The 24,918-nt window shown below is 36.6% G+C and overlaps 1 non-coding gene across 43 annotated transcripts in view; it reads right to left on the reverse strand.

The window, feature by feature from the left end:
* Positions 1–12,235: 12,235 nt before the first annotated feature.
* LOC138921867 (uncharacterized) overlaps positions 12,236–24,918 on the reverse strand; it is an 85,094-nt gene continuing 72,411 nt past the window's right edge. For 19 of the 43 annotated variants that reach the window (XR_011434793.1, XR_011434775.1, XR_011434774.1 and 16 more), the window contains one exon: positions 21,108–22,362. This is a non-coding gene — a transcript (uncharacterized protein). Of the gene's footprint in view, positions 12,650–12,824; positions 12,952–21,107; positions 22,363–23,112; positions 23,364–24,619; positions 24,882–24,918 lie in introns of those variants that run through there. The other 24 variants (XR_011434783.1, XR_011434773.1, XR_011434766.1 and 21 more) reach the window with 6 other exon arrangements.

A 24,918-nucleotide genomic window follows, 5' to 3' on the forward strand; every position in this document is an offset into this window, starting at 1 on the left:
ATGTTCTCTATATATCTACTAAGTCCCTCTGGTCTAATGTGTCCTTTAAGGCCAACCTTTCTTTATTGACTTTCTGTTTGGATGATCTATCTATTGGTGTAAGTGGAGTGTTAAAGCCCCTACTATTATTGTGTTACTGTCTATTTCTCCTTTTATGTCTGTTAATAATTGCTTTATATATCTAGGTGCTCCTATGTTGGGTGCATAGATATTTACAAGTGTTATATCCTCTTGTTGTAGTGTTCCCTTTATCATTATGTAGTGCCCTTCTTTGTCTCTTCCTACAGTTTTTGTTTTAAAGTCTATTTTTTCTGACATAAGTATTGCTACCCAAGGTTTATTTTCTTTGCCATTTGTATGGAGTATCTTTTTCCATCCCTTCACTTTCAGTTTGTGAGCATCTTAAGGTCTGCTGTGTGTCTCTTGTATGCAGCATATATATGGGTCTTGTTTTTTTATCCAACCAGCCACCCTATGCTATATGATTGGAGCATTAAGTCCATTGAGATTTAATGTAGCTATTGATAAATATGTACTTTTTGCCATTTTGTTATTTTTTTTCTGTGTGTTTTAGTAGTTCTTCTCTGTTCCTTTGTTCTTCTCTTGCTATCTTCCCTTATAGTTTGATGGCTTTCTTAAGAATTGTGATTAAGTTCCTTTCTCTTAATTACTTCTGTATTTAGTATAGGTTTCTGCTTTGTGATTACCATGAGGTTCGTATATAATAATCTACATATATAGCAACCTATATTGAGGTCATGGTCTCTTTAGTTTGACCTCTTTCTAAAAGTCCTACTCTTGCTCCCCTCCTCCCACATTTTATGTTTTTAGTATCATATCTAACCTCTTATTTTGCATGTTTGTATCCATTACGTTCTTATCATTGAAATTGGTAGTTTTAATACTTTTGTCTTTTGACCTCCATATTATCTTCATAGGTGTTTGATCTGCTACATTTAATGTATTTTTGCCTTTACCAGTGATTTTATTGCCTTTTAAAAAAATACTTTTCTTATTCCTATTTGTGGCCTTCAATTTTCCACTTAAATAAGTCCCTTTAGCATTTCCTGTAAAACTGATTTCTTGATGATAAACTCCTTTAATATTTGCTTCTCTGGCAAACTCTTTATCTCCCCTTCCATTCTGAGTGACAACCTTGCCAGGTAGGGTATTCCTGGCTGTAGGTTTTTTCCTTTCAGCACTTTAAATATATCATGCCACTCCCTTCTAGCCTGCAATGTTTAAGCTGAGAAGTAAGCTGATAGACTTATGGGGCTTCCTTTGTATGCCACTTGTTGCCTTTCTCTTGAAGCTTTTAGAATTCTCTCTTTATCTTTAATTTTGGACATTTTAATTACAATGTGTCTTGGTGTGGGCTTCTTTGGGTTTGTCTTGTTTGGTGCTCTCTGTGCTTCCTGTACTTGGATGTCTGTTTCCTTCCTTAGGTTAGGAAAGTTTTCTGCTATTATTTCTTCAAATAGATTCTCTGCCCCTTTGTCTTTCTCTTCTCTTTCTGGAACACCTATAATATGAATGTTAGTGCACTAGTTGTTGTCCCAGAGTTCTCTTAGACTGTTCTCATTCTTTTTAGTTCTTTTTTCTTTTACCCGTTCAGCTTGGGTGATTTCCTCTAGTCTTTCATCCAGCTCACTGATCCATTCTTCTGTATCATCTACTCTGTTATTGACTCCCTCTACTGATTTTTTCATTTCCAGTATTGCATTCTTCATTTCTGATTGGTTCTTTTTTATATTTTCCAATTTTTTGTTGATGTTCTCACAGTGTTCATCCAATCTTCTCTCAAGATCAGTGAGCATTCTTATGACTCTTAATTTGTACTCTTTGTCAAGTAATTGTTTATCTCTGTTTCATTTAGTTATTTTTCTGGGTTTTTGTCCTGTTCCCTCACTTGAAATGTATTCCTCTCTCTCCTCATTTTGCCTCTTTCTCTGTGTTTATATCTATGTATTAGGTGGGTCAGCTATGCCTCCTGATCTTGGAAAAGTGGCCTTATGGAAGAGATGCCTTTTGAGGCCAAGCAGTGTGGTGCTTCCCTCTTGTCACCAGTTCCAAATATTCCAGGAGTGACCCCTGTGTGGGCTACATGTGTTTTTCTGCTGTGGCAGGGTTGCTCTTGCTGCAGGTGCCCAGGGAGTCTAGGCTGTCCCCCTGGCTGGCTGGTTGTAATTCTCAGCTACATGTGGCTGTTACAGACCCTTCTGTCACTTTGTCTGGTTTGGGGAGCCCCAGCACACTTGGCTGTAAGGTCTAATAGCACATTCCTATTGCAGCTTTTCTGTTAAGTGAGTAGGCCCCCAGTGTGACTGGTTGCTAGGCTCAGGGACTTACAATTGCTATAGGCCTCTGGCCTGCAAGGCTGTTGTCAGCTCTCTCAGGATTGCAGCTGAGTGGGGCCAGCTCCAGGCATGGGAGCACCGAATTGTTTCAGGCTTTTGAAGGCAGGGCCAATCCCCTATGTGGCTGTTTGTGAAGCACAAGTCTTCTCTTGCTGATAAGCCCCACAGCCCACAGGTCCACAGACACCATCAACACAGTCCTGGCCTGTGCTCACATCCCAGCCCCCTGGAGCATACATTGCCCCACTGCAGAGGCCCCCACACACTCCACCAATGCCCCACCCACTCCACCACTCCTCAGGCAAGCCCCACCCCCACAGAGGTGGAGCCACTTGCCTGCCTGCAGCAGATCCAGGAACCCAGTCTATGCAGTTCAAAAAGTTGCCCAAGTGCTTGCTGTTGGGTGGGGGTCAGTCCCCAGAGTGGGCTTCCTGCTCTGGCTAATCTCAATTAAATTGGAGCTCTAGTGGGTGGGGGAGACCTCTGTGCTAACAGGCCAGGGGAAGAACTCCAATGGTGTCTGCCATCGTCTATGTCCACATGCCTGTACTAGGTCACAATAATGGCTGCTGCCAATGTTTCAGTCCCTGGAGAGGTCTCACCTCTCCCTGAGATGCACCCAGAGCCTACCAAGTGAGTCTCTTTTCACCTTTCTTTCTGGTCATTTTAGGTTGCTTTCTGACATGGGTGAATTTCTGCATGGGCCCTTTAAGAGCTGGCTCTTTTAGGCACATGTCCAATAGCTTTTCTAGGAGAATTCCCCATTGTAGTTAATAGACAGCAAAGCCAGATATTATGAGACTCATCTCACTTGTGCTGAGTCTGAAGGATGCCTGTAGTGGTAACACTCCCTTGTACAGGTACCTCACTCCCCCAGGGAAGTCTGAGTACCTTCGGGTTGCTCCTGACTGGCTGTGGAGCACTGCACCTTTTGAAGGCAGCTTTTTTCTCTCCAGAAGGAACTTCTGCCTCAGTCAGGACTGTCCCTTGTTGTGGGGAATCTTTTTACCCAGTTTTCACATCTCTCTCAGGGGTAATTCTTCCAAAAATAGTTGTAGCTTAGTTGTGTTCATGGGAGGAGGTGAGTTCAGAGTCCACCTATGCTGCCATCTTGACACCAACCTCTGGTAATTTTTAAAATAAAGTTAAAATGCACCTATCATAAAACCCAGTCATTTCACTCCTTGATATTTACCCAAGAGAAATGGAAACATATGTCCACAAAAAGACTTGAATACAACATAGATTTATTCACAATAGTAAAATCCTGCAATCAACTCTAATGGTTATAAACATATGAATGTATAAATAATGTGTGTTATATCCATACAATGGAATACTACTCACCAATAAAAAAGAATGAACTATTGATAATGTAACAATATAGATGAATCTTAAATTATTATGCTGAGTGAAATAAGCCAGTAAAAAAAGACATACTGTATAATTCCACTCATATAAAATTCTAGAAAATGAAAACATGTCTAGTGATTTAAAGTAGATCAGCATTTATCTGAGGATGTGAATAGAATGTAAAGGAGCATAGGAATTTGGGGGGTAATAGAAATGTTATATATCTTGATTTTGTTGTGGTCTCACAGGTATATACATATGTCAAAAGCCATCAAATTGTACACTTTAAATTGTGTAATTTATTTTACCTAAATTATACCTTAATAAACTTGATAAATAAATGATGAAAAACGTAAAAAGTATTCAAAAGAAAGTGGGAAGTATTGATGATAAGCAAAGGTGATCCAACATAAATAATAGAAGTCCCTGAAAAACAAACCAAAGCAACAGAAAAGTGAATATACTAAAACTATAATTCGAAAAACCCTTAATATAAAGAAAATTTGAAATTAAATATTGCAAGAGTACACCAATGTATCTGAAAATATGAGTTAGACTGTCAAAAATCATTATATATTCAAATAAAACTATGGAACTTTAGAGAGAAAGAAAAAGTCCTTTAAGTATTTAGGCAAAATGAACAAGTGACATATAAGGAAGATAAGTTATTATCAGAAATTTTAGAATGATATGGATAAATCTCAGAATCATCATGCTGAGTGTAGGAATTCAGACAAGTCCAAGACCAAAATGGAATTATATATTTAAGATACACAAAGAAAGAAAATATGAGCCTAGCATTTGTTTTTATACTGATAGACTTTTTTTTTTTTTTTTGAGCAGTTTTAGGTTTACAGAAAAATTGAGAGGGAAGTACAGAGAGTTCTCATATATGCCTCACTCCCACCCCTGGTTTCCACTACTGTTAACATTTCTCATTAGTGTGAGCAATACATGATTATTAACTAAAATCCATAATTTACATTAAAGGTCATTCTATAGATTTTTGTTTTACATTCTATAGATTTTGGCAAATGTATAATGTTATATATCCATCATTTCATACAGAATAGTTTCACTGCCCTCAAAATCCCCTGTGCTCCACATTTTCATCCCTTCCTCCCTCCCCCATGAACTCCTGGGAACCACTCATATTTTTACCGTCGCCATAGTTTCACTTTTTCCAGAATGTCATATAGTTGGAACTATATAGTGTATAGCTTTTAAAATTAGCTTCTTTCACTTAGCAATATGCATTTAAGTTTCCTCCGTGTCTTTTTGAGGCTTGGCAGCTTATTTTTTTTAATTGCTGAATAATACTCTGTTGTATGGATGTACCACAATGTGTTTATCCATCCACCTACTGAAGGATATCTTGGTTGCTTCCACATTTTGGCAATTATTAGTAAATCTTCTATAAACTTTCATGTGCAGGTTTTTGTGTGAACATAAGGTTTCAACTCATTTGGGTAAATACCAAGGAGCAGGATTGCTGTATCATATCGGCATGAGTATGTTTAGTTTTGTAAGTTTCTGCCAAATTATCTTCCAAAATGCATGTAACATTTTGCATTCCTCCCAGCAATGAATAAGAGTTCCTCTTGCTTCATATCCTTGTCAGCATATGGTACTGTCAGTCTTTTGGATTTTAGCCATTCTAATAGGTATGTAGTGGTATCTCATTGTTGTTTTAATTTTCAATATCCTAATGCCACATGATGTTGAGCATCTTTTCATATGCTTATTTGCCATCTGTTTATCTTCTTTGGGTAAGGTGTGTGTTCAGATCTTTTGCCCTTTTTAAAATTGAGTTATTTGTTTTCTTATTGTTGAGTATCAAATATTCTTTCTGTATTTTGGATAGAAGCCCTTTATAAGATATGTGCTTTGAAAATAATTTCCTACAGTCTTTTAAATCTCTTAATAGTATTTTTTGCAAGAAGTTTTTAATTTTAATGAAGTTCAAATAATCAACTTTTTCTTTCACGCATCATACTTTTTGTATTGTATCTAAAAGGTCATCACAAACCCAAGGTAACTTAGATTTTATTTTATGTTATCTTCTGGGAGTTTTATTGCTTTGCATTGTTCATTTAGGTCTGTGATCTATTTTGAGTTAATTTTTGTGAAAAGTGTAAGATTTGTGTCTAGATTCATTTTTTTGCATGTAGATATCCCATTGTCCAACACCATTTGTTGAAAACACTAGCCTTTCTCTATTAAATTGACTTTGATCCTTTATCAAGATCAGTTGATTATATTTGTGTGGGCCTATTTCTGGGCTCTCTATTCTGTTTCATTGATCTGTTTGTCTATTCTGCCAATTCCATGCCGTCTTTATTGTAGCTTTATAGTAAGTCTTAAAGTTGGGTAAAGTTCTGCATCTATTGATTTGACCATATGAGTTTTCTTCTGTAGTCTGTTGATATGATGGATTACATTAATTTTTGAATGTTGAACCAACCTTGCATATTTGAAATACATTTCCTTTGGTGATGATGTATAATTTTTCATACATTGTCACATTCAATTTACTAATATTTTGTTGAGTATTTTTGCATGAATGCTCATGAGAGATATCTGTCTGTAGTTTCCTTCTCATAATGTCTATCTGGTTTTGGTATTAGAGTAATGCTGGCCACAGTAAATGAGTTAGGAAGTATTCTTTCTGCTTCTTTGTTTTGGAAAGTATCGTAAAGAATTGGTATCATTTCTTCCTTAAATGTTTGGTAGAATTCACCACTTAATCAATCTGGGCCTTGTGCTTTCTGTTTTGGAAGGTTATTAATTATAGATTCAATTTATTTAATATATAGATGCATATTCATGTTGCCTATTTCTCATTGTGTGAGTTTTGGTAGATTGTGTTCCTCAAGGACTTGGTCTATTTCATCTAGATCATCAAATTTGCGTGCAATAAGTTGTTCATAATACTCTTTTATTATCTTTTTAATGTGCATGGGATCAGTAGTGATGGCCCATATTTCCTTTCTGATATTAGTAATTTGAGTCTTTTCTCTCTTATTTTTTCTTGGTTAACCTTGATAGAGGTTTATCAATTGCATTGATCTTTTTCAAAGAACCAGTTTTTGGTTTCATTGATTTTCTCTATTGATTTCTTGTGTTCACTTACATTGATTTCTGTTCTAATTTTTATTATTTCTTTTCTTCTGCTTCCTTTGGGTTTAATTTGATTTTCTTTTTTTATTTTCCAAGATGGAAGCTTAGAATATTGATTTTAGATCTTTCTTCTTTTCTATTATATACATTCAATGCTATACATTACCCTCTGAGCACTGCTTTTACTGTATCTCACAAATTTTGATGTTGTATTTTCATTGTTTGAAATATTTTTACATTTCTCTTGAAACTTCTTTGACCAACATATGATTTAGAACTGTTTTGCTTAATCTCCAAGTATTTTAGGGGTTTCTAGCTATCTTTTTATTATTGATTTCTATCTTAATTCCATTGTAGTCTGAAGGCATACTTTGTATGATTTCTATTCTTTTAAAAATTTTTGGTGTCTTCTATGGACTAGAAAATGCTCTATCTTGGTGAATGCTCCATGTGAGCTTCAGAAGAATGTATATTCTGCTGTTGTTTGATAAAGTAGATATCTTTACAGAAGAATTAGGTCCAGATGATTGATGGTGCTCTTCAGTTCAACTATGTCCTTACTGATTTTCTACCTGCTGGACCTGCCAGTTACTGATAGTGGGGTGTTGAAATCTCCAACTATAATAGTGTGCTCAAGTTTTTCTCAATGCAATTCCATCAGCTTTTTACTTCACGTAGTTTGATGCTCTATTGTTAGGCACATACACCTTAAGGATTGTTATGTCTTCCTGGAGAATTGATCCATTTGTCTTTATGTAATGCTCTTCTTTATCCCTGATAATTTTTTTTGCTCTGAAATCTGCTTTGTCTGAAGTTATAGCTACCCTAATTTTCTTTTAATTACTCTTATCATGATATGTCTTTCTCCATCCCTTTACTTCTAATATATTTGTGTCTTTATAGTTAAATTGGGTTTCTTATAGACAGCATATTGTTGAGTCTCATTTTTTATTTACTCTGGCAGTTTCCATATTTTAATTTTTGCATTTAAACCATTGAAATTTAAAGTGATTATTGATATACAAGCATACCTTGGAGATATTGTGGGTTCAGTTCCAGACAACCACAATGAAGCAAATATTACAATAAAGTGAGTCACACAAATTTTTTGGCTTCGCAATGCATATAAAAGTTATGTTTACACTATGTCATAATCTATTAAGGGTGCATTGTGTCTAAAAAAACAATGTGTATACCTTAATTAAAAAATACTTTATGGATAAAAAACGATAACCATCTTCTGAGCCTTCAGTGAGTCATAATCTTTTTGCTGGTGGAGGGTCTTATAAAAAATGCATTATCTGTGAAGTGCAATAAAGCATAATAAACAAGGTATGCCTGTAGTTGGATTAATATCTACCATATTTTTTACTGTTTTATATTCATTGCCCTTGTTTTTTTTGGCTTCCACTCTCTTTCTGCCTTCTCCAGTTTTAACTGAGTATTTTATACGATGCTATTTTTTCTCCTTTTTCACTATATCAATTATACTTTTTTTACTTTTTTCAGTGATTGCCTTTGAGCTTTCAATATACATTTACAACTAGTTCTCTTTTAAATAACACTATACTACTTGTTGGGTAGTGTACCTTATAAAGGATTGTTACCAATTCTTCCCTCCTGTCCGTTACAATATTTCTGTCATTTCACTTATTCATGAGCTATAATCACCAAATACTTTGTTCTATTATAATTATTTTAAACGAACTGTTATCTGTTAGATTTGATTTATTAAGAATAAGAAAATTTAAAATTTTTATTTTGGCTTCTTTTATTCCTTTTGTAAAGCTCTTCCTTTCTTCATACAGACCTGAGTTTCTGACCTCTATCCTTTTTCTTCTATCTGAAGAACTTTCTTTTTATTGAGTTCATAATAGTTTACATCAATGTGAGATTTCAGTTGTACATTATTTCTTGATTGTCACCACATAAGTGCTCCCTTTCACCCCCGTGCCCACCCCTCACCCCCCTTCCCTGGTAACCACTGAATTGTTTTTTTTTTTTTTGGTCCGTGTATCTGTTTATAGTCCACATGTGAGTGAAATCATCTGGTGTCTGTCTTTCTTAGACTGGCTTATTTAGCTAAGCATAATTTCCTCCAGGTCCTTCCATATTATTGCAAATGGGGTGAATTTATCTTATTTTATGGCTGAGTAGTATTCCATTGTATATATATGCCACATCTTCTTTATCCAATCATCAGTCAATGGGCACTTGGATTGTCTCCATGAGAAGAACTTCCTTTAAAATTTCTTGCAAGGCTGGTCTACTAGTGACAAATTCCCTCAAATTTTTGCCTGTCTGTGGAATTATTTCTCCTGTACTTTGAAGCATAATTTCATTGGATTAAGAATTCTAAACTGATGGAGTTTTTTTCTTTCAATACTTTAAATATTTCGTCTCACTCTCTTCTTGCTTTTGTGGTTTCTGAAGAGAAGCCCAATATAATTCTTATCCTTGATCTTCTACAGGTAAGGTGGATTTTTCTCTCTGGGTTCTTTAAGATTTTCTTTTTGTCTTTGACTTTATGCAGTTTGAATATGATATGTTTAAGTGTAGTTTTTTTTGTTATTTATCCTGCTTAGTGTTCTCCGATGTTCCTGAATCTGTGGTTTTGTGTCTGTCACTAATTTGGGGACATTCTTAGTCATTATTGTTTCAAATATTTCTTCTGTTCTTTTTTCTCTTTCTTCTTCTGATATTTTGTAATTGTCCCACAGTTCTTGGATATTGTGTTTGTCTTTTTCTTTGCATTTATGTTTTGGGAGTTTCTGTTGACATTTCTTCAAGTTCACTGATTCTTTGGCCATGTACATTGTATTGATGAACCTGTCAAAGGCATTCTTCATTTCTGTCACAGTGTTTTTGTTTTTGTTTTTTTTTTATAATATTTTTTCTTTTTTTAAAGATTTTATTTTTTCCTTTTTCTCCCCAAAGCCCCCCGGTACATAGTTGTATATTCTTCGTTGTGGGTCCTTCTAGTTGTGGCATGTGGGACGCTGCCTCAGCGTGGTCTGATGAGCAGTGCCATGTCCGCACCCAGGATTCGAACCGACGAAACACTGGGCCGCCTGCAGCAGAGCGCGCGAACTTAACCACTCGGCCACGGGGCCAGCCCCTCTGTCACAGTGTTTTTGATTAGTATTTCCTTTTGATTCTGATTTATGGTTTTAATCTCTTTGCTTACATTATCCATCTGTTATTACATGTTGTCCACTTTTTCTATTAGAGCCCTTAGCATATTAATTCTGGTTGTTTTAAATTCCCTACCTGATAATTCCAACATTCCTGCCATATCTGTGTCTGGTTCTGATGCTTGCTCTGTTTCTTCAAATTATGTTGTCTTTTAATATACCACGTAATTTTTTGTCAAAAGCCAGAAATGATGTACTCTGTAAAAGTAACTGAAGTAACCAGGCCTTTAGTGTGAGCTTTTATGTTTATCTGGCTGGGGTTAGGCTGTGTACTGTTTGCTATAGCTGTAGCTGTCAGAGGCTAAAATTTCTTTAGTGTAGTTGGTTTTGCTCCCCCTGTTGTACAAGAGCATTTTGGTATGGTGGTAAGGTGTGTGGTGGAGGGTGGGGGTAATGAAATGTCCTATAATCCTGTGATTAATTCTCAGGCTTTTAGTGAGCCTCTGCCCCTGGTCTGTGACCTTCACAAGTGCCTGTCAGGTTTTCCCTCCTTTGGTGGGACAGAAATGCTATGGGGGTCTGGAGTTTGTTATTTCCCTTACACCACATGGAAGGCTAGAGCAGGCTGGAGTTGGGTATTTCTCTTCCCCTGGACCACTTAGGCTTTTGTAAAACCCTAGTCAGTTATGCTCTGGTAAAATTTTCTTTTGAAGATCAGCCTTGTTAAGAACAGAATGCCCCGGGATTATTTAAAAATAGCTACTGTCCCCCTCTACCGACTGGAAGCAGGAGGGGACTTTTCTCTGATCTTCACTGTAAGAATCCTGGAGGTAAACTCACAAAAGTGTGGGTGTTTCCCTAAGACTACATCCCCTAGTGATTTTCACTCTCAAGCTAGTCCACATTGAGCTTCAACCCTTCTCCAATTACAGTTTCTCTTTTTACCCCAACACTGATTCCTGTGGGTTTTGCTCTTGGTCTTCTAATCTGATAATTGTGGTTCTTTGTATCTGCCAGTCTTTCTCATTTCAGGGGCAGTGATTTACTCTGTGACCTCAGTTCTCTGCTGGATCTAAGAAGAATTGTTGATTTTTAATTCAGTTTTTTTGTTTTTGTTAGGATAAGAGTCATGACTTGCAAGCTCCTTACATACTATACTGAAAACCAGAAGTCAAGCTTAGGACTTTATATCAGGCAAAACTTAATTTCAAGCATAAAGGATACATGGAAACTGTTATGAACTTGCAAGAAATCAGGGAATGTTTTTGCCTTGAACCACTCCTGAGGAATTGACTAGAGAATGAACTTCAGAAAAATAAAATGACTAGAGAAACATTGACATAATGACTGTGGTGATCAACATACCTGTAGCACTATGACTAAAGGAGGCCAGAAAGGCAGAGAGAATTGTATGTAATGGATATATGCCACTATGTAGATAAAGTGTAATTGAAATATGGGGGTTGGTTCAAGTTGTGGGCAAAATGAAGTAAATATACTCCACAATGTCTATTCCAGTGAATGCAGTTATAAAACTTAGATAGAATGCATTGAAAAGCTTTTTGAGGCCTTAAAAAAGTAAATAGCAGTTGAATTTGGAAAGAAGAACAGAATTTGAAGTAGCATGGACCTAGTTATGAGTTTACCAGTTACCACTCAGGTATCTCCTGCCTGGATTCAGTGCTGCCTGAAACCCGGAAATGAGCAACAGAATAGATAGAGAGAACTCCAAGAGAAGCCCTCTAATTCTGGCATGTGAAGAAAAGGGAATCTTCTAATTCTTAGAGAGAGTGAGAGGAAATTCCGTTTATTTTTTTTCTCTGTCATGTCCCAGGACCCAAGCAATGCCCTGATGGCAGAGCAAGTGGCAGCAACAGCTGTGGCAATGGGGGCTCTATAGAAGCCTTAAACTCTGAGAGAGAGGCCAGCCCAGTGGCACAGCGCTTAAGTGCGCATGTTCTGCTTCGGCTGCCCAGGATTTGCTGGTTTGCATCCCGGGTGCAGACACGGCACCACTTGGCAAGCCATGCTGTGGCAGGCATCCCACATATAAAGTAGAGGAAGATAGGTATGGATGTTAGCTCAGGGCCAGTCTTCCTCAGCAAAAAAGAGGAGGATTTGCAGTAGATGTTAGCTCAGGGCTAATCTTCCTCAAAAAAAATAAAATAAAATAAATAAAAAAAACTCTGAGAGAGAGAAATCTGTGGAGCTGTGGTCCCAAGATGGTTGGTATATTAGATCTCTATTGCTATGTAACAAATTACTATAAACTTATCAGCTTAAAACAATACCCATTTATTATTTCATAGTTGGGTAGGTCAGAAGTCCAGGCAGACTAAATTTATTTCTCTGCTCAGGGTATCACAAGGTTGAAATTAAAATGTTGGCTGGGCTGGGCTCTTGTTTGGAAGTTCTGGGAAAGAATCTTCTTCTAGGGTCATACAGGCTGTTGGCAGAATTCAGTTCTTATAGCTGTAGGACTGAAGTCTCTGTTTCCTTGCTAGATGTTAGCTGGGGGTCACTCTCAGCTCCTTAGGGCCACTGGTATTCCTTTTCATGTAGACTTCTGAATCTTCAAAGCCAGCAATGGTGCATCAAGGTCTCATGCATAACATCTCTCTAATTTCCTATTCTGCTGCATTTCTCTGAATTCCTTTTCTGCCACCAATTGGAGAACAATCTATGCTTTTAAAGAATAATCTAATTACAATGGCCTCACCTGGATAACTCAGGATAATCTTACTATCTTAAGGTCAACTGTGCAATATAACAACATAATCATGAGGGTGATATCATATTTACAGACAAAGGAAATTAGGGTGAGACATGTTTGGGAGAACATGTTAGAAATTCTGCTTACCACAGTGAGGTAAGCACCCATTGTTTTTTCTCTCTGTCAACCTGTTGCTTGGTTCCATTCATGGGTACAGTCAAAGGATGTGTAGGACATGTTGGGGTAAATAAGGCCCCATTTTTTGACCATAGGACTGAAAAAAAAAAAAAGAGACACAAGAAACCAGAAAGTATTAGGAAGATTGCAAAGAGGAAGCAGGTCAGAAAAGTGATCCCCAAAAGTTCACCATGAATTCTTGGGTTCACCCCTGAGGTACCCATATGTGGATTTCACCTAAATACCATAGACTTTGATAGCCTATCTATGAAATAGAATAGTGTCCAGGTCCTAGACAAGCCACCATATAGCACACACGAATGACATATGTAAACAGCACAGCAAAGTCTCTGCTAACTGAACTGATATTGCCCAGAGAAGTTAGATTGTAACTTGAAGCCTGAATTTAACTATTTTGGACTATCTGCTTAAACAAAAGTGTATACATTTCACATGGAATTTTAAAAAAGAGCTAGTGTCCTATAAGTTACTATGTAAAATATCCATAATACACTACAAAATTACTCAGACTATGAAGAACTTGGAAGATCTCAACTTATATGGGAAAAGACAATCAAGTGATGCTAAAGCTGAGATTACATAGATGTTGGGATAATCTGAAAACTAATTCAAAGTAGCTATGTATACTTGAAATTTTCTAAGAGAATAGAACTTAAGTGTTGTCACCACACACACAAAAGAAAAAATGACATGATCTCAGCTAGAGAAGCTATCCCTAAGCTAGTGGGCTGGGAGGGATTCAGGTGGTTGGTGTCAGTGAATGCAAATACTTGTGGGTGAAAGCTGGTGAAATCTGCAGGGAGTCTGTGGTGGCTGTGCTTGTCATAGTTTCTTCAATGGCAAGAGCTGCTGGGTTTGTCTGCAGAGCAGGTCACTGGGAACCTCAATCACTCCCACTACACGGCTGCTATTGGTAGCCCCTACTTTTCTTCATGAATTCTAGCTATCTCTATACATCTCAGATTTGCTGGGTTCTGGGTGGGGTGAAACTGAAGCAGGCTTTTGTGTTTCCCCAAAAGGCTGGGAAAGGTGGTTGTTCACATCACTCTTCCTTTCCCTGTGAGAGGAACTCTTTCTAGCTGGGGAATTCCCTCTTGGCACTAAGCAATGCCAGCTTGGGGGATGATGCAGGCAAAATGAAGCTGACTTTTTTTTCCTTTTTTGGAGTTATTCTCTAGTTTTTTGTTCTGCTGTCTTGCTGGTTTCTTAAGTGGACTCCAGAACACTGCCAGGGCTGTTTGTTCATAGAGAGCTGTCTGTTGATCTTTGTGGGGAGAATGGAACCTACTCTGCCATCTTGATGATGTCACTCAAATTCTCTCAACATTTATTTATCTACAAAAGTCTTTATTTTGTCTTCATTTTTGAAAGACAATTTTGTTGGATACAAGAGTTTTGGTTGACAGTTTTATTCTTTCTGCACTTTGAATATGATGTCCCAGTGCCTTCTGGCCTTCATTGTTTCTGATGAGAAGTCAGTTGTTAATCTTATTTGAATTTCCTTGTAGGTGATGAGTCATTTGCTCTTGTTGCTTTCAATATTTTATCTTTGTCTTGGTTTTCAGCACATTTACTATGATGTATCTGTGTATAGATCCCTATCTTATTTGGAGTTTGTTGAGATTCTTGCATATGAACATTATTTTTTTCATCAAATTTGTGACATTTCATCTATGTCTTCAAATGTTTTTCTGCTCTTTTCTATTTTTTGTCTCCTTCTGGTATTTCTGTTAATGTGTGTTGATGTGATTAAAGTTTTGCCACATTTCTCTGAGGCTCTCTTGATTTTTTTAAATTCTATTTTCTCTTCGTCATTTAGATTGTATAAATTTTATTGATCTATCTTTGAGTTTGCTGACTCTTTGTTCTGCCACTTGAAATCTCTATTGATATTCTCTATTTGATGAGACATTGTCTTTATACCTTCCTTTATTTCTTTAAGCATAGTTTCCTGTAGTTTCTTAAATTTCTTTGAACTACTGGTTACTTTGAAGTCATTGTTAAATATGACATCTGGTCCCTCTCACAGGCAGTTTTGTTATGTACTTTGTTTCCTGTTTATGGGTCACATGTTCTTGTTTATTTGGATTTCTCAATTTTTTATTTCAGCAGATTTTATCAATGAATAAATCCAGAGGAACTGGGTGGCTACGAGAGGTGGGGTGGTTTATCACAGAGGCAATAAGTTCATCTTCTTAGAATGAAAATCAGAAGGACCATGGAACTTATTTCTTTTTATTTATTTATTTACTTATTTTTATTGTAGTAACATTGGTTTATATTATATAAATCTTAGGTGTACATCATTATATTTCAATTTCTGTGTAGATTACATCATGTTCACCATCCAAGGACTAATTACCATCATCACCACACACATGCTGTGTCACCCCTTTCACCCTTCTTCCTCGCACCTTCCCCTCTGGTAACCACCAGATTGGTAACCAATCTTGTCTCTATGTGTTTGTTTGTTGTCCTTATCTTCTACTTATGAGTGAGATCATACAGTATTTGACATTCTCCCTCTGACTTATTTTGCTAAGCATAATACACTCAAGGTCGATCCATGTTGTCACAAATGGCCAGATATCATCATTCCTTATGGCTGAGTAGTATTTCATTGTGTATATATACCACATCTTCTTTACCCATTCATCCCTTGATGGGCATCTAGGTTGCTTTCAAGTCTTGGCTATTGTGACTAATGCTGCAAGGAACATAGGGGTGCATAAGTCTCTTTGAATTGCTGATTTCAAGTTCTTTGGATAAATACCCAGTAGTAGGAAAGCTGAGTCATATCGTATTTCTATTTTATTTTGAGAAATCTCCATACTGTTTTCCATAGTGGCTGCACCAGTTTGTGCTCCCACCAGCAGTGTACGAGGGTTCCCTTTTTTCCACATCCTCTCCAACATTTGCTTCCTGTCTTGTTAATTATAGCCATTCTGATAGGAGTGAGGGGATACCTCATTGTAGTTTTTATTTGCATTTCCCTGATAGTTAATGATGTTGAACATCCTTTCATGTGCCTGTTGGCCATCTGCATGTCTTCCTTGGAGAAATGTCTGTTCAGATCTTTTGCCCATTTTTTAACTGGCTTGTTAAGTTTTTTGTTTTGAGATGTATGAGTTCTTTGCATATTTTGGATATTAACTCCTTATCAGACATATGGTTTGCAAATGTCTTCTCCCAATTGTTAGGTTGTCTTTCACTTTGTTGATAGTTTCCTTTGCTGTGCAGAAGCTTTTTAGTTTGATGTAGTCCCATTTGTTTATTTTTTCTATTGTTTCCCTTGCCTGGTCAGACATGATACTTGAAAATATGCTAAGACCAATGTTGAAGAGCATACTGCTTATGTTTTCTTCTGGAAGTTTCATGGTTTCAGGTCTTACATTCAAGTCTTTAATGCATTTTGAGTTAATTTTTGTGTATGGTGTAAGATAATGGTCTACTTTCCTTCTTTTACATGTGGCTGTCCAGTTTTCCCAACACCATTTATTGAAGAGACTTTCCTTTCTCCACTGTATGTTCTTGGCATCCTTGTCAAAAATTAGCTGTCCATTAATGTGTGGGTTTATCTCTGGGCTCTTGATTCTGTTCCAGTGATCTGTGTGTCTATTTTTATGCCAGTATCATGCTGTTTTGGTTACTATGGCTTTGTAGTATATTTTGAAATCAGTGAGTGTGATACCTCCAGCTTTGTTCTTTTTTCTCAGGATTCCTTTGGCTATTCAGGGGTCTTTTGTTGTTCCACATAAATTTTAGGATTCTTTGTTCTACTTCTTTGAAAAATGTTGTTGGAGCTTTGATAGGGATTCCACTGAATCTGTAGATAGCCTTAGGAAGTATGGACATTTTAACTGTTAATTTTTCCCGTCCAAGAGCATGAACTATCTTTCCATTTCTGTGTTTTATTCAATTTCTTTCAATGTCTTATAGGTTTCAGTGTACAGATCTTTCACCTCTTTGGTTAAGTTTATTCCTAGGTATTCTATTCTTTTTGTTGCAATTGTAAATGGGAGTGTATTCTTGATTTCTCTTTCTGCTACTTCATTGTTAGAGTATAGAAATGCAACTTATTTTTGTTTGTTGATTATTTATCAGAACAAACAGTAACAATAAACCAATATGGATATCTCATAATTTTTTGTTGAAAACTAGATATTTTAAGTAATATGTTGAACACTTGATTCTAACCCCAGTCCTCTCCAAGACTCGTTTTCATTGGTCTTTGCTGTTGTTATTGTTTGTTTTGTGGCTAGGCTGTTTTACTGAAGTCTGTTTCCTTATAACGGGAAGCTTTTGCTATTGTCCTTCAGAGGGCAAAGCCTTGAGCTTGTGCATAGTCACCTTGGGATCACAGAGGTTTTAGCAATGCTCTCTTTGACTATCTCTTTCTCTGACCACTCTTTTAAGCTGTCTGTTTCACATATTACTACATTTCACCTTTTAGGCTCCACTAATTACCAGCTGACTGCTATGTTTTCAACAATGCTCTGAGGCATAAATTGCTCAGCAGTCTGGTCCAATTAAATTCATGAAGGGATGGTTTTTGAAGCCAGTCTTTGTAGTTTGTTCGACCTCCAGGAGGGCTTTTTAGCCGTATCTTTCCCTGGTTCTCTCTGGTGAACTAGCTGGCCTATGGTATAGCCTCTTTCTCTTAACTGAGAGGAACTAATGGTTTCAAGAGTCCCCTTAGACTTGAACTTGCCACACTGTTTCAAATAGTCATTTGCTTTGGGTAGAGCTTTGGAGCTCACTTTTTTAATGAACGGCCTCTGTCTCTGGGAAAAACTCTCAGAAAACCTATGGATACTGGGTGGAGTGACAGTCTCTTGACTTGTAGGTTTTTTTCTCTCCATGTGTGGAACCTTTGTCCTATGAGAAAGCTGGGGCAAGGAGAAGTCAGGGTCCCAGTAGTCTAAGTCTGGCACATCTGGAGTAGAATCTCCATCCTATCAATAGGGACTGGGTGAAGGAAAGGAGCCCTTGGACTCTAGGCTGCACTAACCAGGAATTTAGTCTTTTCAACTTGAAATTGGCAAGGACAAGAAATACCAGCAGACTGCCATTCCAGGTGAGATGTGATAAGCCTTGATTGGAAACTATACACAGACCTTATATGCTTTAAAAAATTTATTTAAAATAGATCATACACCTAAATGTAAAGTGCAAAACTATAAAACTTCTTGAACATAACATACAAGAAAATCTAAAAGACCTTGGGTTTGACAATGGCTCTTTAGATACAACACCAAAAGCATGATCCATGAAAGAAAGAAGAGACAAATGGGACTTCATTAAAATTAAAAATTTCTGCTCTGCAAAAGATGCTGTCAAGAGAATGAGAAGAGCCACAGACTGGGAGAAAATATTTGCAAGAGATATACCAATAAAGAACTTTTATCCAAAATATACAAGAACTCTTAAAACTCAATAAAAAAATGAACAATCTGATTTTAAAATGGGCAAAAATCTGAATAGACATCTCACCATAGAAGATATACATATGGAAAATAAGCATATGAAAAGATGCTCAATATATGTCATTAGGGAATTGCAAGTTAAAACAACAACGAGGTACCACTGCACATCTGTTAGTGTGGCTAAAAATTTAAATACTGACAACATCAGATGCCATCAAGAAGATGGAGCAGGAGAAACTCTCATTCATTGCTGGTGTGAATGCACAATGGTACACTTTGGAAAACAGTTTGGCAGTTTCTTAGAAAACTAAACATATTTACAGTATCATTCAGCAATTTCATTTCTAGGTATTTATCCAAATGAGTGAAAGCTTATGATCACAGAAAAACCTACACGTGAATGTTTATAGCAGTTTTATTAATAATGGCCCATAATTGAAGGCAATAATTTTTTATTAGACACCCTTTATAAAGATGTCCTTTAATAGGTGAGTGGATAAATTGCGGTTCAACCATAAAATGGAACATTATTCCGGGATAAAAAGAAATGAGTTATCAAGCCATGAGAGACATGGATGAAATTTCACATTGCTAAGTGAGAGAAGCCAGTCTGTTTACTTTATGAATTAGGATACAGTTTATCTTGGCAAACATTCCATGTGCAATCACAAGGAGTATTAATTCTACTGCTGCTGTGTATAGTATTCTACAAATATGTTAACGACAAGTTGAATGTAGTGTTGTTTAGATTTATTATTAACGTTCTAGCTAATCATTCTATTAATTCTTAAAAGTATTGAAATCTCCAAATATAATACCGGACTTGTCTGTTTCTCCTTGTAGTTCTAGCTATTTTTGCTTCAAGTTTTGTTATATCTTCTTGGTAAATTGCCATCTTTAACCTGAGAATATTGCTTCTTCTGAAAGCTACTTTTTGATATTAATATAGCCATTCCACCTTTCTTTTGATTAGTGTTTGCATAATATAACATCTATGTATTTTTATTTAAAGTCAGTTTCTGGTAGAAAGCATATATAGTTGGGTCTTGAAGAAGATTTGAATGACTTAAATTAGCATAATATTTTATGTGACTATTCAAGCTTTCTATTTTTTTCTTGAGTTAGTTTTAAGTTACACTTTTCGAGGAATTTGTCTATTTCCTCTTAAATTTTCAATCCTTTTGGCATAAATTAATAATATTCCCTAATCTCTAGGGTTTTTGTTCCCTCCTTCTTTCATATTACTTCAATGTATCTTTTCTTTTTATCTTGAAGAAACTGTCAAATGTTTATTAGTTTTGTAAAAGAAACAAACATGGGATTTTATTGATCTTTCTTGTGTCTTTGTTTTCTATTTCATAAACTGATGCTTTTACCTTTAACACTTCCTTCCTTCTACTGTCTTTTGACTTTTCCTGTTGTTCCTACTATACTCTTAGCTTGGAGACTTAGCTCATTAATTTTCATCCCCTCTTCTTTTCTAAGATAACTATTTAAGGATATAAACTTTCCTCAAAGCATAATTTCACCATGTTTCACAGGTTTTTTATATGTAGTATTTTCATTATTATTAAATTTTAAGTATTTTAAGATGCCTCTCATTTCTTCTTTGATCCACAAGATATTTAGAAATGTGTTTTAAATTAGGAAATATATGTAGATGTTTTATTTACCTTCTTTATTAATATATAACTTAATTGCAGTGTGGTAAGACAACATGGATCCTATGATACCAATAATTTAAATTAGTAAATAATTTGTGATGGTCTAATGCAGAATCAATTCTCATAACTGTTCCAAGTGTGCTTTCAAATGAGTTATGCTTTTGGTAATTTTTTGAAGCAGAAGCATATATATTTCAATTTCTATTTGGTGAGGCTTATATGTTGTGTTGTTTAAATCTTCTGTATGCTGTTGACTTGTATATGTGATTTCTCAATAACTGAAAAGAACTGTTGAATTCTCTCACTCACTTGGTGGATTTTTCAACTTCTCCATAGACTTCTATCAATTAATGTTTTATCATCTTTGAGGCTATTTTTAAGTGTATATGTAATATTATGTACCATTTTCATGGAAATGATATCCCAACACCTTTGCCATTATCCTATTGGTTAGAAGCAAGACACAAATCCTGCCTACATTTAAGGGGAGAAGATTACACAGTATAAGGATCACAATGGATCTTTCTTTTAGATCTACCCCTAGAGTCATAATAAATATTTGTTATTATTAAATATCTCTGGGATAATATAAGTAGCTAAGAACATTTCAACTCCATTTATACCCATCCCAACTTATATTGTTATATATTTGAAAAAGCGGACTTCATCAAATTAAAAGACACTGTTAATAGAATGACAAGCCACAGACTGAGAGAACCCATTTCAAAAAAATCTGACAAAGGACTTGTATCAAGAATATGTAAGGAAATCTAAACACTCAACAATAAGAAAAGGAAGAACCCAATAAAAAAGAGGGCAAAAGATTTGAATAGATTACTCAACAAAGAAGATATTCAGATGGCAAATAAGCATAAGAAAAGATGCTCAAACTCATCTACCATTAGAGAATTGCAAACTAAAACCAGAATGAAATATCACTACACGCCTAGTTGAATGGCTAACATTTAAACAAAATTATGGTAACACCAAGTGCTGATGAAGATGTGGAGCAACTGGAACTCATTTATTTGTGGTGGGAATGCAAAGTGATAGAGAAACTTTGGAAAAGTTTGGCACTCATTCCCACTCCTAGGCATTGACCTTCTAGAAATGAACATTTAGGTTAACTCAAAACCAGTATCTGAAAGTTTATAGCAACTTTATTCATAATCACCAAAACTGGAAACATGTCACATGTTCATCAATTAGTGAATGGATAAAAAATTGTGCTACATCCATACAATGAAGTACAATAAAAAGGAATAAACTATTGACTGACATAACAAATGACATGGATGAATCTTAAATGCATATTACTAAGTGGAAGAAGCCAGACCAAAAGGTCTACATATTGCATGATTCCATTAATATGTTCCAGAAAAGGCAAAACCATAGGGATAAAGAACATATCAGTGGTTTCCAGGGGTTGGGAATGGGGAAAGGGGCTTACAACAAAAAGAGCAAACGAGAGGAATTATTAGTGATAAAACTGTTCTGTATGGTACTGGAGTGGCAGAATACATGACTCTATATTTGTCAAAACCCATAGAACTATACACCATAAGAGTGAATTTTACTGTATGTAAATTAGAAATAAAAATCTCTAAACCAACAAACGTATATTTCTCTCGAATGAGCAGATTTTTAAAAGGTCATGTTTTGATGAATGTGTGGAGAAATACGCACATGTATACACCACTGATGGGAATGTAATTTGTACAACTATATTGAAGACAATTCAACAACCTTCCAGGTACCCTAATAATGCTCTCATCATTCAAACTCAGTAATTCTAATTCTAGAAATTTACTCTAAAGAAATCATTAGAGATGCACATAAAGATTAACGTACATTGATGTTCATTACTTCAATTTTATAGGCAAAACTGGTAATATCCAAAATGTCCAGCAGCATGGGATCATCTAAATAAATTGTTAGATCCATATGAAATACTATGGGAGAGCTAATACTGTGTTTTCAAAGAATGCCAATGACATGGAAATATGCTTATTTATTTTCAAATGAACAAAGTTGAAGAACAACATGATATGATGCCAATTTTGTTTTTATATTGTGTTATATGCATTTTTTCTAAAAGTGAAAAAGGAAACACTCTAATTTTATGAGTTACTATTTCCTGGGTTATAAGATTATAGGTATTCTTTACTTTTTAATCTATACCTTTCACTATTTTTTTTTTTTTAACAATCAGCAATTACTTTTATCATCAAGGAAAAAAACCTGTTCTTTATTTTGAAAAAACAAACAAGCCCAGCCCAATCCAGCCAAGCCCATGATCTTTTCAGTTGCTATCTTCACTCAGAAGGCTACTGTTGTCCCCTGGATGCTTGTTGTCCTCTTGCTCCTTCAGGTACTGGACTCATTGCAGATGAACACCTGTCAAAGTGAGAGAGATTGGGAGCATCTCTCCAAGAGCACAAAACCTCTAAGTTAAACTGGCCTAGTCAGCCACAGGCTGATACTGGTACCAATCTCCATGACCCATGTAGAGAACAGATGTCTTTGAAAACTATAATACCCATGTTACAAAGTTGAACATTTCCCCTCTTCTAAATCTCTTCTATGAAAGAATCCTTTATTATCCTTCTCCAAAGCAGCTCTTCCTTTTCTTTTAGATATTCCATCATGCTCTGAGGAATGACAACAGCTAGAATCATTGACCTTTCATTGTACTGTTTCCTTACGCCATATCTGGTGTTTGGGGTTGCCTGTAGCCATTCTGCTTACTGCCTCTGGCCCAGCCAGCCTATTAAAAACAAAAAAACTGAGCTGTTTGATACTACTTGTCCTACCTCCTCTGTCCTCACCCCCTTTAACACCCTGTCACTGAACCAGAGTTGTTCTAAGTTGCAAACCTTGTACTGGGATGTTTTTCAAGGGTCAACAAAAATCTCCACAAATGCAGCCCTACCTGAGAAGAGTGGTTGGCAGTGACTCTTACAAGTAGCAACACAAGCAGTGCAGTGCAACAACTTATCTTCCATCCACCTTAAAAAATTATAGGTTTATGAAGCGAGTCTCACTGACTCCTCCACTGAAGTAAAGGATTTTATGACCCCCCCCCCTCACTTTTCTCCCTCGTCCATTCCTAAGGGCAGTAAGGAGTTCACTCCTATTTTCACTCACAAACACCAGGGATCTCAGGTTTGCTTCCTTCATTCAGGTAGGCTTCTAGGTCCAATATCCACTAAAATGTCAAGCATTTGTTATTCCATTATGAGATTTCATAGCCTTCCTCTCTTTCCTCTCTGCCCTCCACTCCTTCTCTCTCCTTATATGGAGAGAGAAAGATAGGTGTCACTTGCAACACTCACTGAGGCTTCATTCACTCATTCACAATAAGGTTCCTCCCAGATGTGGGCTGTCACAGACATGGCCTGGGGTAAGGAAAGGAAAAAACACCTGATGAAACCTATCAGGGTGGGGCAGGAAATGAAAACTGGTTAGTGAGAGCAAGGAGTGCACTAGAAGGACTCTGAAGAAAGGAGACAAAGCTCAGGATAAGGCACCAGAAGGTGTGACGAAGGGTGTCATGAGGAATCACCTTAGGAATGTATTTGAAAGGCACAAGACTTCCCACTTCCCCCATGCCCTATTCTGCCCATCCTCAAGAGAGACAAAAAGTAACCAAGACTCCTGATACTGTTACTATTAACCCATAAGATTTCTGTCCTTAAGACAAATGGATAAAGAAGATGTGGTATAGATATACAATGGACTACTACTCAGCTGCAAAACAGAACAAAATCATTCCATTTGCAATAACATGGATGGACCTTGAGGGAATTATGTTAAGTGAAATAAGCCAGATAGACCTTGACTCCACTCATATGAGGAATTTAAAATTATGGACTAAGAACAGTTTAGTGGATACCAGGGGAAAGGTGGGGTGGGGGGTGGGCACAGAGGGTGAAGTGGTGCACCTACAACACGAATGACAAACATTAATGTACAACTGAAATTTCACAAGATTGTAACCTATCATTAACTCAATAAAAAAAAAAAAAGATTTCTGTCCTTATATATCATAAATCCTAAGACAAGTCCTAACCTCTGATGACTAAGTCAGAAGGGGGGTTGGGTTGGGGCAGCACTCTTACTGGTTATTTCATAATCAGTTGAGACATCAGGGATAAATCCTGGGGCTAGAGTCCATAGGGTTGCTGGCCTTGGCTACAGCTTCTCCAGTGGCTGCCATTAGATCAGGTAAGAGTAGGTATCAGGCTAATTAACATGAGTATTGCCCAATTGCAGAGGTAACTACGACAAATTCAACCCCAACCTTAGCATTCATGGCTCTCTGGGTCTTAAGAGATGGGAAGAAGGAGGTTCTAATAAAAGAGAGTGACTTCCAATGACATATACATGGGCCAGAAAAGTACCAGTGGAAGGAGAAAGTCATGGCTTTTGCTTGCTTCCATCAGTGATATTCATGCGGCTGAAGGAAAAAGAAAGAATATGAGCACAGGGGGTTACTTTCAAGTCAATTCACTGCCTTCCTTCCATGAAGCTGGGTTCCTTTGTTGCTGAAACCTAAACTCATCTCTGGTAGCCTGTATTCCAGCATTGGAGACCCAGCAATTTTCGACTGTTGGACACCTAACAGGGCAAGAATTATGCCATATTTTAGGGATTTTTTTTTTTGCTGTGAACATGGAACACTTTATGGGAAGTAATAGTTCGTATACATACATACAGTACAACTTCTGAAAAAAGAAAGGAGCTGAGAGGGCTAAGCATGAGATTGAAAAGAGCAACCTGTGGTCTGGAGAGTCTCAAGAAAGTGATCCCTCTGTTGAGTCATGCTTTGTGATGCTGAGATGAAAAGAGGCTGCAGTCATCCTCTGCTTCTTTCCTTTTCTTCTCCCTCACATGAAGTCTTCTACCAGCTCCTCCTGAGGAATAAATATAAAGCAGCCCCCACAGGAGGGG

This window comes from Equus caballus, chromosome X (assembly GCF_041296265.1).
Source record: "Equus caballus isolate H_3958 breed thoroughbred chromosome X, TB-T2T, whole genome shotgun sequence".
Classification (NCBI taxonomy): domain Eukaryota; kingdom Metazoa; phylum Chordata; class Mammalia; order Perissodactyla; family Equidae; genus Equus; species Equus caballus.